Below are 12,686 nucleotides of genomic sequence, written 5' to 3' on the forward strand. Positions count from 1 at the left end.
ATCAAAATAAAATATTAATTTTTAATATTTATTATTAAATTGAATAAATAATAAATATTTATAAAAATAATTGAACAATTTTAATGAAAACGTTTTGATAAAAATGAAAAGTGAATATTAAATTAAGAAAATAATCAATAGGCTATTAAAATAATTAATAAACTTTAATTAAATTATTGTTTTTATTATTAAATTTTTTCTTCTAAAATATTAAATAATCAATAATAAATATTTAAAATTGGAATCTTATAATATTTAGTACAAATTATATCATGTATATTTATTATTCTCTAAATTTTATTTTTTAAAATTTTCAAATTTAAACTGAACTTTATTGACTGTGTTGACTATCTTTTTCCAGCCCTTTTATTATTTTATTATAATTAATTTTTTGCATGCAATTAAAAACTATTTTTAATGATGCCAAAGAAGTATAACTTCTCACGCGCGTACAAGTACATGCACCCATTTTTTTTTACTTTTATGGTTCTCTGTTAATATGGTTGCACGTCTCTGTTGAATTTCGAGTTCTCTGTCAATCATTTCTTGTTCCGTGATGTTTTCATTTCATTGTGTGTCCTGTCATCTGCTCTTTTTAATTGAATGAAAAGAAGGAAAAATATTTTACAATGTATTTCGATCAATACGAAATAAAAACGAAAAACATGTTGATAGGCTATATTATTATAAACATTAAATACCAGTTAATATATCATTTTCGTATAGCACTGAAATGCAAATAAAAAACTAAAATAATAAAAATAAAATAATGTATTAAGTGAAATGAGAGTAGTTTTTTTTTACCCTGAAGTTAGTACGAAAAAACATAGAATTAAAAGATAAAAATTACTTTCTTTTTGTTTTGCATCTACTATCAGTTACTAACCTGTTAGTAATAAATTTACGTTCGTTTTCAAACAGACATGATTGAGTATTTTTTTCTACCGTACCTAGTAATCATGACGAAACATAATTATTACAAATTATTTTATCGTTAAAATTCATTACGTGCCATTCAAGATTACTTTTTATATTTTGGGTAAAATATGTTTTGAGAACCATGTTTAGTATCATATATATAAAATAACACTGTTTTTTTATAGTAAAAATATAAATTATAGCAATATAAAACAATAAAGAGGAAATATCTAGCTTCAAACACAAAATGAAAAAACTAAAAACGCATGAGCACAGAAAATTTTTTTCTGTACTTTTACCAAAGATTCCTTTGGAAACCGGTTGCCAAGAAAAAGTTCGTAATACTACAAGATATATATTGTAACTTTGTACAACACATGATAGCGGTTATTTTTGAATATATGGAATACGTTTTTTTTTTTGCGATAAAACTGGCGCATAATATTATTTATATTTTAATCAATTTTTCATTCAAGTATATTTTCATAAAAAAAACATAGAAAAGATAATTGAAAATTCAATATGCTTATCATGCGCGCAGTTGATACTGGAAAGCTAGTATTACAAATAACTTCAACTGTTGGGTGTAACTGGGACAACACAAAGCGCAAATGCCCGGGCTAAGAATTCCAACCCAGTGTTACTGTCAACGTCAATGTACGAATTTGCAAATACCTGTAATTTTACATGAATATTATGTGTTCCGTTAAAAAAAAAATAAACAGCTACGGTGCGCGGACGAGAAAGCGAACTTGGGCCCGCAGCTGTGGAGATGCTCGGCGGCGCGGTGTGGCGGCCGATGGAAGCGGCGTATGGAAATGCGAGAGAGGGTGTCGGCGGTGAGAGTGGTGTCGGCGATGCGTGGGAGCCTCACTCACGCACGCACTCGCGCAGGCGGGCTGTCACTCACAGCTGCCGCCACGCCGCCACCGCCACCACCGCCACCACCGCCACTGAGGAGGACTCCTCCCGGCCGTGCGGGTTGCCTACCCTCCCTCCCCTAGCCGCGCGGGAGTCCCCAGGCCCTGCTTCCTGCCGGGTATCGATCATAATTGTCTGCGCGCACAATGGGGAGATGTTCGCCGCCTCTCCCGCGCTTCTTATCCCCTCGTTCCTGCAGTCGAGGTGCGTCCGCACAAAACACTCCTCAGATCAAAATTAAATATATATATATATGTGTGCGTGTACTTACGTACGTGCGTAAGAAGTAGTATTTACTTGGCGTAATTCACCATGCATGCAAATAATTAATAGGAAATAAAACAGTAAAAGTACTGGAGTGATATTATAAATATGGTTGGTAAAGGAAGGTATAAAATAAATAAAATTAAAAAAATTAAATTAATTCAGTATTTAAAATTAATACAAACACACGAATAACATTAATTATTTTGTTCAGTAAAATAATCGAAACAAAATGTATTCAACAATTAAAGTAAAAAAAAATTGCCGAATAATTATTATTCTAATTTTTTAATTTTAATTTTTTATTAATATTAATTCAATTATTTATAAATTATAATTAAATCAATCAAACAAACGGGAATATAACCTCACATATATGAATACAGACTGAAAAAGTTTTAAAATACAAATTCTATCTCAAATTTTCACAGTAAATAAATGTTTTTGATTGTATGAACCAGAATTCAATATGAATCACTAAAGTATATAAAGTATATGATTTAAAACCACATATATAATTTTTATTTGCATTAAGCCTTTTTTAAATTCTATTAATTTTTGTTGCATGCTGCGTGCGCATATCGTAAACATTCACTCACATCATTTTTTTCATAACGCACTTAAAGATGTATAACTTAAATAAATAATAGTTTTAAAAACTAAAAACACGCTTTATATAGGAAACCAAACTAAAAAATAGAAAATAAATTTTAATAAATTTGAATTAAGAATAGTGTAACATTTTTTTTAAATATAAATTAATAATAGTGTAAATAATAAAATATTGTATTTTATTTAAAAAAAATGCGTGGGGTGCATGGTGTCAATAGTTATAAATATTTTATTGACAGATATGAGTAGAAGGTTTATCATTTCAATAATATCTTAAAAAGAACCCCACGCTTTTTTTTTTAAATAAAATACATTATTTTATTATTTAGACTATTATTAATTTATATTTATAAAAATTTTTACACTATTCTTCATTCAAATTTATTATTATTTATTTTCTACTTTTCAGTTTGGTTTTCTATATAAAGCGTGTTTTTAGTTTTTGAAACAATTATTTATTTTCTACTTTTTAGTTTGGTTTATTTATAAAAGTGTTTTTTTCCCTCAATTTCTTCCAGGTAAAAATCCTTAAACTGTAAGTTTTTCTCTCTATCCAAATATGTTTTTTGATATATCATATGTCAAACTTATCCATATTTTCCGTGTTTGGTGTCTTTTATTTAATGATTTACTGACCTTGGCATAGTTTGGAGTATTTGTAACTGCTTGGTGTAGATTTGCAGGTTGGTGTTCGAGTGGAAATTCAAAAATCTGCCCATCAGGTGTAGCTATTGAGGTTATGCATATGGTGTTTGATTTTCCATCTGCTGTTGGTTTCACAGCAAAATCAAACCTCAATTTTTCCATGTTTCGTGAAATATTGGCATAAAATGTTGTTTTATAATAATGTTTCACTCTTTGTTAATTGGTAAAAATGAAACAAAGACGTAATTGTGTTTCTCTATTTAACGAAAGAAACAACATTTAAAGCCCTTATTTCATTTTTTTCTTCATATTTGTACAAATATTGATAATATTCTCTTCAAGAAAGTATATTGTTCACAATAATCATAACCCACTCTCAATTTTCATTTAATTAAATGTCACAATATTTAGTAGGCTTTGTTTATATCGCGCCAAAGACAAACTGAAAGAAAAGAGTTCGCACATGAGCGAAATGGTTTTCTGTACATATATGTCTTTGTTTCATTTTACCAATTATATAAATTGACAGAAATCTTATTTTGCAAATTGATTAATGGAATAATCTTATCAAATTAGTGTATTGTCATCGGTCCTCGATAAATCTACAAAGTTTCAATGAAATCTGGCCGTTTAAAGTGGGTCAAAATCGCACCCAAAGGAGTCGGTTACAAACATACATACAAACAAACATACAAACACACAGGTGAAGCTAATATAAAGCGTGTAAAAAGGTGTTTGGCCTCCTCGCGCATTAGCAGTGAAACTTCAAACATAGAGGAAAAATAAATGTGAAAGGTAAAAAAACTGACATACCCGTTGAATATAGTTATTTATTCACTCGTGACCATGTATTCAGTTGAAATTAAGAATAAAACAATGGGTTAATGATAGCTAACATATAATTGATAAAAGGAAATGTCTGTACAAATTTTCACAATTATTACTTAAGTTAAATTAAATTTTATTACAGACTTTTAGTAGTTTCTAGGATACAGAAAAATGCAGCACTGTAGCGTCAGTTAACTTAAAAGCTTTCCCGAGAGTGAAGACTGGGAGGCACTCAACATTATTCCCTCCACCATCTCCGCCATCGAGTGTCCCACTCTTAAGCGTTACACTATTCGTTACGATATATAAGTCATCGGTTAGACTTAACTTTCCGGCTGTAAAAGAGGTTTTACTAAAAAATTTGGATAAATTGAAAACGTAAATATGAAACAATGTGAATAAGGGTCTTGTGGGAATACATCGGACGTGGTCTGAAGTGATTAACCATTCTAGCATTTTCCTCTAAGAAACCGCAATCGTGATGGGCAGAACGGGAATCAATCGAAGTGGCATACATTTTTCGTGAGAAAAACTGATCGTTCATTAGACTACAATAAGGTATGCCTGCGCTAGAAATTAGACCCTCGTGATTGGCTGCCGTCTGCAAGATAAGCCATTGCCGTATTTGGCCGGGCCATTCAGGACTCGTTTGCTTCCGCACTGAATGACTGTGATTGGTGTGCTGACAGTAGATATGCACCTGAAATAAACCCAGCCAACCAAGACACACAGACAATGCTTCAAAGTTGTAACATTCAGCTGTTCTGGAAATATTTACGCCGAAAGTACAGAAACCTACTCATTCGTAATGCGAGTTTGGTTCTTTCCGTTCCTATTAAAAATAAATATTTACATTCAGTAGGGGAAAAAAATTGTTAATTAACACAAGAAAAATAAACATTCATTTACATTTTCCTTTTTTTTTGTTTTTGATAAAAAAAAATTTTCTTAAAAAAAAAAAGTTGTCCAGAAATTTACCCAAGAGAATCCGCGAACGTAACATTAGTGAGATGTGTGTTTTTAGACGACAGATTATTTCGTGTTTTTTTTTTTGCTATTCTTGTATTAATTCGTTGAAACTTGTGTTATCTAACAAAAAAATTTCAAAGCTTTGTGATGATTACAAGGTAAAAGAATTAAGTTCATTTCATATGAAATTCGTGAGCGTACATAACGACAAACAAAAACCTTTCCGAATAATTAAGTTTGACTCACGACAGTAATCAAATAAATAATAATAAAAATAAATGTTAAAAGCAAAAAATTGAAAACAAAAAAAAAAAAATCCTACTTTGTTAATAATTGGGAAGTGTTATCACGAAATCATGAAAATGCTTATGCGTAATGTATTAACAAACACAGCGTTTATAGATAAGTAATCACGGTGATTGAATGCCATCCCGGCGGGGTCAGCACGTAAAGTGTGTAACATGGCGGAACAGTCCGTTGGCTGGTGGGTTTTCTCGGACTGCTCATTCCGTTGCTGCTCCGTACTGGTTTCACCTCCCCCTCCCCCGAATCTGTCACTAAATGACTTTCAATTTCAGCAAGACGTTAAACTTCTTCTTTATCGTGAGCTCACACGTGCTAATACATGATAAATTACTGCTGTTGATTTTCTTTGTTTTATTTTCTAGCGTTGGAACGTGCATCACACTCATTATTCAAGAACGGAAGTTTTGCTTGTGATTCGAACAGGGAAATGGGAAAAAGTAGGATGGGGCACGATGGCTCCTCCCCACTCATTCGAAAGTACCCATGGACTAGAGTGTATTAAAGCTCTGTGGAAGCCCCCTACATTTAGGGAGGGGGCAAACCCCCAAAGGAACTTAACCATTCACAAAGAAAATAATTATTTTAATTTTAAGTCTCTAATAAAGACAATTAATAATATATTTTTACTATAAAAATTCTATTTCAATATTCCTGGGTTGTGAACGCAGATTAGCGGTGCAGGCTACAATTGGCTAGGTATTTTTTATTTCACCACCTACGGCAATATAGCGCGCTCGCGTTGGCATGAATGATAAAATGGAGAGAGTTTTATCTCACCACAACCATTTGCGGTCTGATGGCCACGGCGGATATAGGTACGTGAGCGCGCTCAAACATTTATTGGTCGTTCGGAAGTTAATTACGGTCATTTGTTGCGTATCACGTTTCGGGCGCGATCAGACTGTTGATACAGAGAGAGACCCCCCACCCCCCTTCTTTTTTAAAATTACCCGGCCTGGGTACTTTCCGGTATCGCGGTTATGCATCCTTAGGTCAGCAAACAGTGCGGTGAAATATACGCCGAACGAACACGCTTTCAAACGGCTCTGACGTTTAATCGTTTCAAAAGGACTCCACGAAATAAATTAGCGGAAATAAGAGATGTGCGCAATTCATAATGTACACCAGCGTGTTGATTTACAGCCAGTCAATGCATGAACATGTGTTAGTTTGTACTTGCACAGTTCCGAAGGCAAAGCGGCTTTCCGACATGTACGTGGTCTAGGCAGAGAAATGTATCAGGTAATAAGAGAGAAAATTATTAACAAAATAAAAATATATATTACATAATTAAGACACTAACCATTGTGTTGCATAAGCAATAAATGTTTTAATAAAATGTTCTATAGAATTCATAATACTAAAAAAATATTACCAACATAAATATTAATTTTATTACCTTTTCCGTGTATGATCCTGTAAAAAATTCTACAAAAAATTCATAACCGTTTTGATGCAGTATAAAGAGTAAGCGTAAGCTGTTTTAAAAATATATAAAAAAGTTTCAGTTTTCCATTAGTAGGTCCGAAGTGGAAGTAGACGTTGATAATGGAATATTGATGACGCAGTAAAAAAAAGACGAGAGAGAACTGTTGTAGCAAACATGAGTTGCCAGCTGTATGGTAATAACTTTGTTGTAAACAATGTGGTTAGCAGCAGAGGACACACTTGAGCACCCCTTCGCCTCCCCCTTCAAGCGAGAGCGTGCATGCTGGACAAACTGAAGATCCATAAGGGATTGCTCCCCCTTTTGGTTTTTTACTCAGCCCTCTTAGCATCTACCCTACCGGCCTGGGGCCCCCATGTGCGAGGATACGGAATACGCCACTTAGGCGAATCGGGAAAGGTGTTACAGCTTCGGCTATGACCAGAGGATAGGACTACCCATCCCAGCATAGTCACCACCTTAGCCCTCTGCCTCACTCAGCTAACAGTTGGCTGTGTCCTTAGCCCTTAGACCTTATCAGCACTGCTGGCGCTTACCCCGATCTCCCACATTACGCTGGGACCCCTCAAAACACCCAGAGAACCCTTGGTCGGTCCGGTGGAGGCCTATACAACCTCTGCTAGCTGTCCAGGCTAGTACCGGAGCTGTGTTGTCGCTCACCACGTCGACTCATCGCAGGGATAGGGAACCCTCAGAGTCTGCGTCAATCGATCGGAGCACCACCACCAAGTACGAGTCGTATCCAATCAGAACCAGGGCCCTAGAGGAAACCTCAACGGGGATACGTTCACTTGCACGTGTAGTTCCCGTACTACTACCATTTTCGGTATCTTTATAGGGCATATACTGTTCACCAACAGCTAGCCGACCAGCCGTGTATCGGAATCACTACACTGGATCCACCTCGTCTCCTCGGATGATCCTCCGATCCGCCGTAGCTCGGCCCGGTGGGCTTACAGCCGATTAAGGCCAGACGTGCCCGGGCTCCTCCGATGGCGACCACGAAAGCCGTGGCTAGAACTAACAGTTTAGGCCGTGCCTGAAAGACGGAGGGCCTCGGAGTTGCCTCGGTGCCTCCCCTGATCGCTGAGCAGATCTCAGACGGTTTACAGACCTTTGGGCCCGGGTGCCTCAATTCACGCCAGCGGCGTTCTCAGTCATTACCATTGCCATAGGCCTATCCTCAATCACTGTGAGAGGCCTTTGGGAGGACCCCGACACCAGGGCTCGGCGGTCGAACCCCCCAGAAAGGTTCCACTTGCATTTGCTGTTGTCTGCAGATTCAGCCCATTCACCATTTCTGGACCCAGCCAGACAATTGAGGATGCCGGGAGGCGGTGGTACACCCGGCAGAGTCCTCTTTAGTTAAAGACGCAGCTATGACCACAGGCCGAGGAAACCCATCTGAGCATAGCCACCATCACGCCCCCAACAACGGTACCACGAGGAGGCAGAGGTCTGCCATGGTGCGGAGAGGCTATGTATTCGCTTCAGTGCACCCATCCCGCGAACCTGTTGGATCACGTCTCGGATACTAGAGCCGGTAACAGCTCCGACACCTCAGGCGACCATCACCTTGCCCGCGGGGTCAGAACAACTCCCGCCTGCACGCTGGACAACCAGGAAGCACGTGATCAGGCGGGTGTTTGTCCGCGGTCCGACACCGCGTCGGCCAATCGCCGACGGGCACAGCTCCTCGCCCGGCCCGGGGGCAGCACCACCTCTCGGCGAGCCTTGCAACACGAGCAAGGGTCGTCGAACGATATCCGACACATCATTGTGCAATCAAAACGAAAAAAAAGAGCAAGTCTTTCAGTACTCACCAATGACGTGTAACATCTAACCTCCGTAACGAGCAAATTCACGTGTTCTAATGTTGCCAATACACTTATAATACGACATTCGGACACTAACATTTAACAGATGATTCTTTAAAATAAAATAGTGCCGACCGTGATAAATGCACGAAAATTGTGTTTTCAACTACATTTCTGGACTTGAATATCGCGTAGTTTCCGCACGTGCCGCTATATTTCGCTGCCGGAGCAGCTGCGTCGCCTATCGAATCATGCGATTTGTAGAGCGAAAGGTTAAACTGTAGAATGAGACGGCTCCGATAAAAGCTAAGAATACTTGAAAAAAATATATATTCTGGCTTTGGAAAGGAAATGCACAATTAATACTATAAAGTTTCCCTTTGGCTTTGTGATCTATTATTTGCATCATTCGCCACAGATGGCAGACCGTTACACGTTTCCTTTTCATGCACATTCCTTTACATTCACGAAATTACTGCTACCAAATGCCTTATACTGAGAGCTAAGATGTTACACATCAAAATTGTCTTCGTATTGTCTTAGATTTCCACACGTTAGGAATAACTGCACTTGGTACATTTCGGAATAATTATTTCTGATATAAGTGTAGTTTGTTTCAGATGTCCTTTCATTTGCTCATTTGAATTTGTTTTAATATATATATATATATATATATATATATATATATATATATATATATATACACGAGGGTTATTTTTTTTTCAACATCCGATTGGCTGTAATTAAAAAAACGGGAATGAATTGGAAAATTATTTTAATGTCAAAAGAAACGTACATCTTTACTCTATTTTTCCACATAATCACCGTGCAGATTGAGGCATTTGTCGTACCGATGCACCAGCTTTCCAATACCCTCTGCATAAAATGATGCCTCCTGCCTATTCAGCCACGTTTTAACAGTGCTCTGCAGTTCATCATTGGTGTTGAAGCGTCGTCATCCAAGCCATTTTTTCAACGTGGGGAAAAGGTGATAGTCACTCGGTGCCAAATCTGGACTGTAAGGAGGGTGATCAAACACAACTGAGGTGTGAGTTGGCCGCTCCACGTGGTTGGTGGAAGGGGGTAAACACTACGAGACGTGTCGATTCGTGTACGATCGATTAGGGTATCGATTAATGGGCATGCCATGGAGAAATGAAACTGTAATCACACTGCAGGGCACTGTTAAAACGTGGCTGAATAGGCAGGAGGCATCATTTTATGCAGAGGGTATTGGAAAGCTGGTGCATCAGTACGACAAATGCCTCAATCTGCACGGTGATTATGTGGAAAAATAGAGTAAAGATGTACGTTTCTTTTTACATTAAAATAATTTCCCAATTCATTCCCGTTTTTTTATTACAGCCAATCGGAGATTGAAAAAAAAACCTCGTGTATATATATATATATATATATATATATATATATGTGTGTGTGTGTGTGTGTTCTCTCGTAGAAGCCTCAAAATAAATACTGTAAATTTATCACTATCTTCAAAATAGTTAAAATAAAGATTTGGGCTGCTGCTAATGAGTATACACGTAGCAAGTAGGTAAAATTTTAGGAGGCGAAACGTCTTAACAGCTTATAGGGCCAGTGTGGGTAAATACATCATCAAAGCGTAACTAAAGTGAACGATCAGAGGGCAAATAAAAAGTTCAACAATCACGGATTTCTGATATCGATGGAAACATTGCATATTTGTTCACTTGCATGCTTGCGATCTTGTGTTTATTTTTTAATTTCGCTGATCTAACCTATCCAGACTTTCACTTTCGAAACGTTCATGTTTACACGAAGATAAAAAGTTCATGTTTACAGACCCTCGAAAGTAATTAATTGTATCTGTATTGACTGTTCTAATATATAAACTTTAAACGCGTATATTGAATTCAAATATGAAACCAAGCCAACATTGTTGGTACTAATAAACTATCTTAACTTATCCAACAGGATGAGACCTATCGTGAATGGCTACCTGAATAAGACGTACAGAATATTACAGAGCCCTACTGCACCTTCCAGCTATCAGTTAATTCTCAACCCTGATGATGCATGCTGCAATGCAGAGCGAAACGTCGGTACATATACCACTGGGACGCAAATAAGCATCGTTAACAAAAATATAAGTATTTCTAGATAATGGTCATAATAGGGGATGCAGTATACTTTTTATTGGTACTATACGTTTTCGTTTTGATCGATTTTTGTACACGAGAAAAATAAACAACGTGATGAACAAACAAGGAATTTTCACTTCCGTTTTCAAATATTTGGACTTTGAATAGCCACAATTCCGCTAAACAACTAATTGCCGAAACAAACCCTTTTCAGAAGAACGCAGTCGGATACCGCTGAACGAACAGGAAAAAGCTTTCCCGCTGATGACGGAAAAACTCCCACCAGCCAGCCGCACGCGTTGTTGCCGAAGTAGGCCACGAAGAGCGGGCTATGCTGACGCACATCCCGATGATTTAAGGGGGCCTTCACACACTTGCGGTTAACTCTGGCAAGGCTCCGCAAAATACACATTTTTGTAAGCCAATCACCCGCTGTTCCTCAAAATACGTTTTTTTTAGGTATGCTTCTTTAGGCGCGTTATGAAAAAAAAATGACGAGAGTGAATTTTCACGATGCTCACGAACCATGCAACAAAATTTTCACTGGATGAAAAAAAGGCTACATTAATATACATATATATGCATGATTTTTAAATCTTATACTTTAGTGATTGATATTAAGTACTGGTCCACATCATTAAAATAAATCATTTATTGTGAATATTAGTGATAGAAATTTTGTTTATACAATTTTTCAAGTGTATTTACATAAGCGAGGTTAGGTTATACTTATTTCGGCACGTTATGATAAAATGATGAGAATGAATTTTTACGATGCGCTCACAGCATGCAACAAAAATTGATGAGATGAAAAATGGGTACAAAGTATAAAGATTATTTATGTACTTTTAAATAAAATATTTTTAAGTGAGTGATACTGAATACTGGTACATATAATTAATATAATGTATTGTAACTGTCAGCCATACATATTGTATTTACAAATTTTTCAAGTATATTTTTAAGGGTTGTATTATAAGTGAGGTTGTTTTCCCGTATGTATAATGTATCTGCATTATAAATTATTATATTATGAGTTAATAAATAATTGTAATTAATAAATTAGCATATTTACAGATTTTCATTTATATTAAAATGAGTCTCGATTATTTTACTAATTAAATAATTAATTTTATACATGTGTTTATATTAATATTGAATACTGAGTATGTATTTAATTTAATTGAATTTATTTTACAAACCGTATTTATAATACCAGTCCTGTTATTTTATTATTTTATTTCAATTAATCATTTAAATGCTAATTTAAATTTTGATTTTTACTACCCGAAGTAAGTATAATTTCTATACATAAGTATACCCACCTTTTTTTTTTATTGAAGTTGTACTTCTTTGGGGCCCGTCGAGGGTGGAATTTTAGAATGCGACGGAAATGCAAAGAACTCTGCGCGTGCACTATGCCGCGGGAGTTAACAGGCTTATTTCTAGCGCGCATGCGCGGTACTGCCGAAGTCGTCTAGAGCAGCGGTTCCCGAAAGTTGTTCCGCGGAACCCTGGGGTTCCGTGGCAGGGTCACAGGGTTTCAGTGACTCAGGACGAAAGTCATATAAAGCAGGCACAATTACTGTCAAATAACTTCCTTTGAAGGAGTTGGGGTTTCACCCAAAGAAAAGTCGATCATATAGGTTCCCTCGCCGGAAAAAAAAATTGGGAACCGCTGGTCCAGAGAGCCGGAGGGCTGCTCACGTGTGTCGCGTTTAATATGTTACGTATTTTTATTTTCATGCAGTGTTAAACACTTTAACCTTCAATTGACAAAGAACGCTGATGGTTACAAATTAACCAAGGATCTTAGTAAATTTAGGCTATCTTAGTTTA

The sequence above is a fragment of the Bacillus rossius genome, chromosome 1 (genome assembly GCF_032445375.1).
Source record: "Bacillus rossius redtenbacheri isolate Brsri chromosome 1, Brsri_v3, whole genome shotgun sequence".
Taxonomy (NCBI): Eukaryota; Metazoa; Arthropoda; class Insecta; order Phasmatodea; family Bacillidae; genus Bacillus; species Bacillus rossius.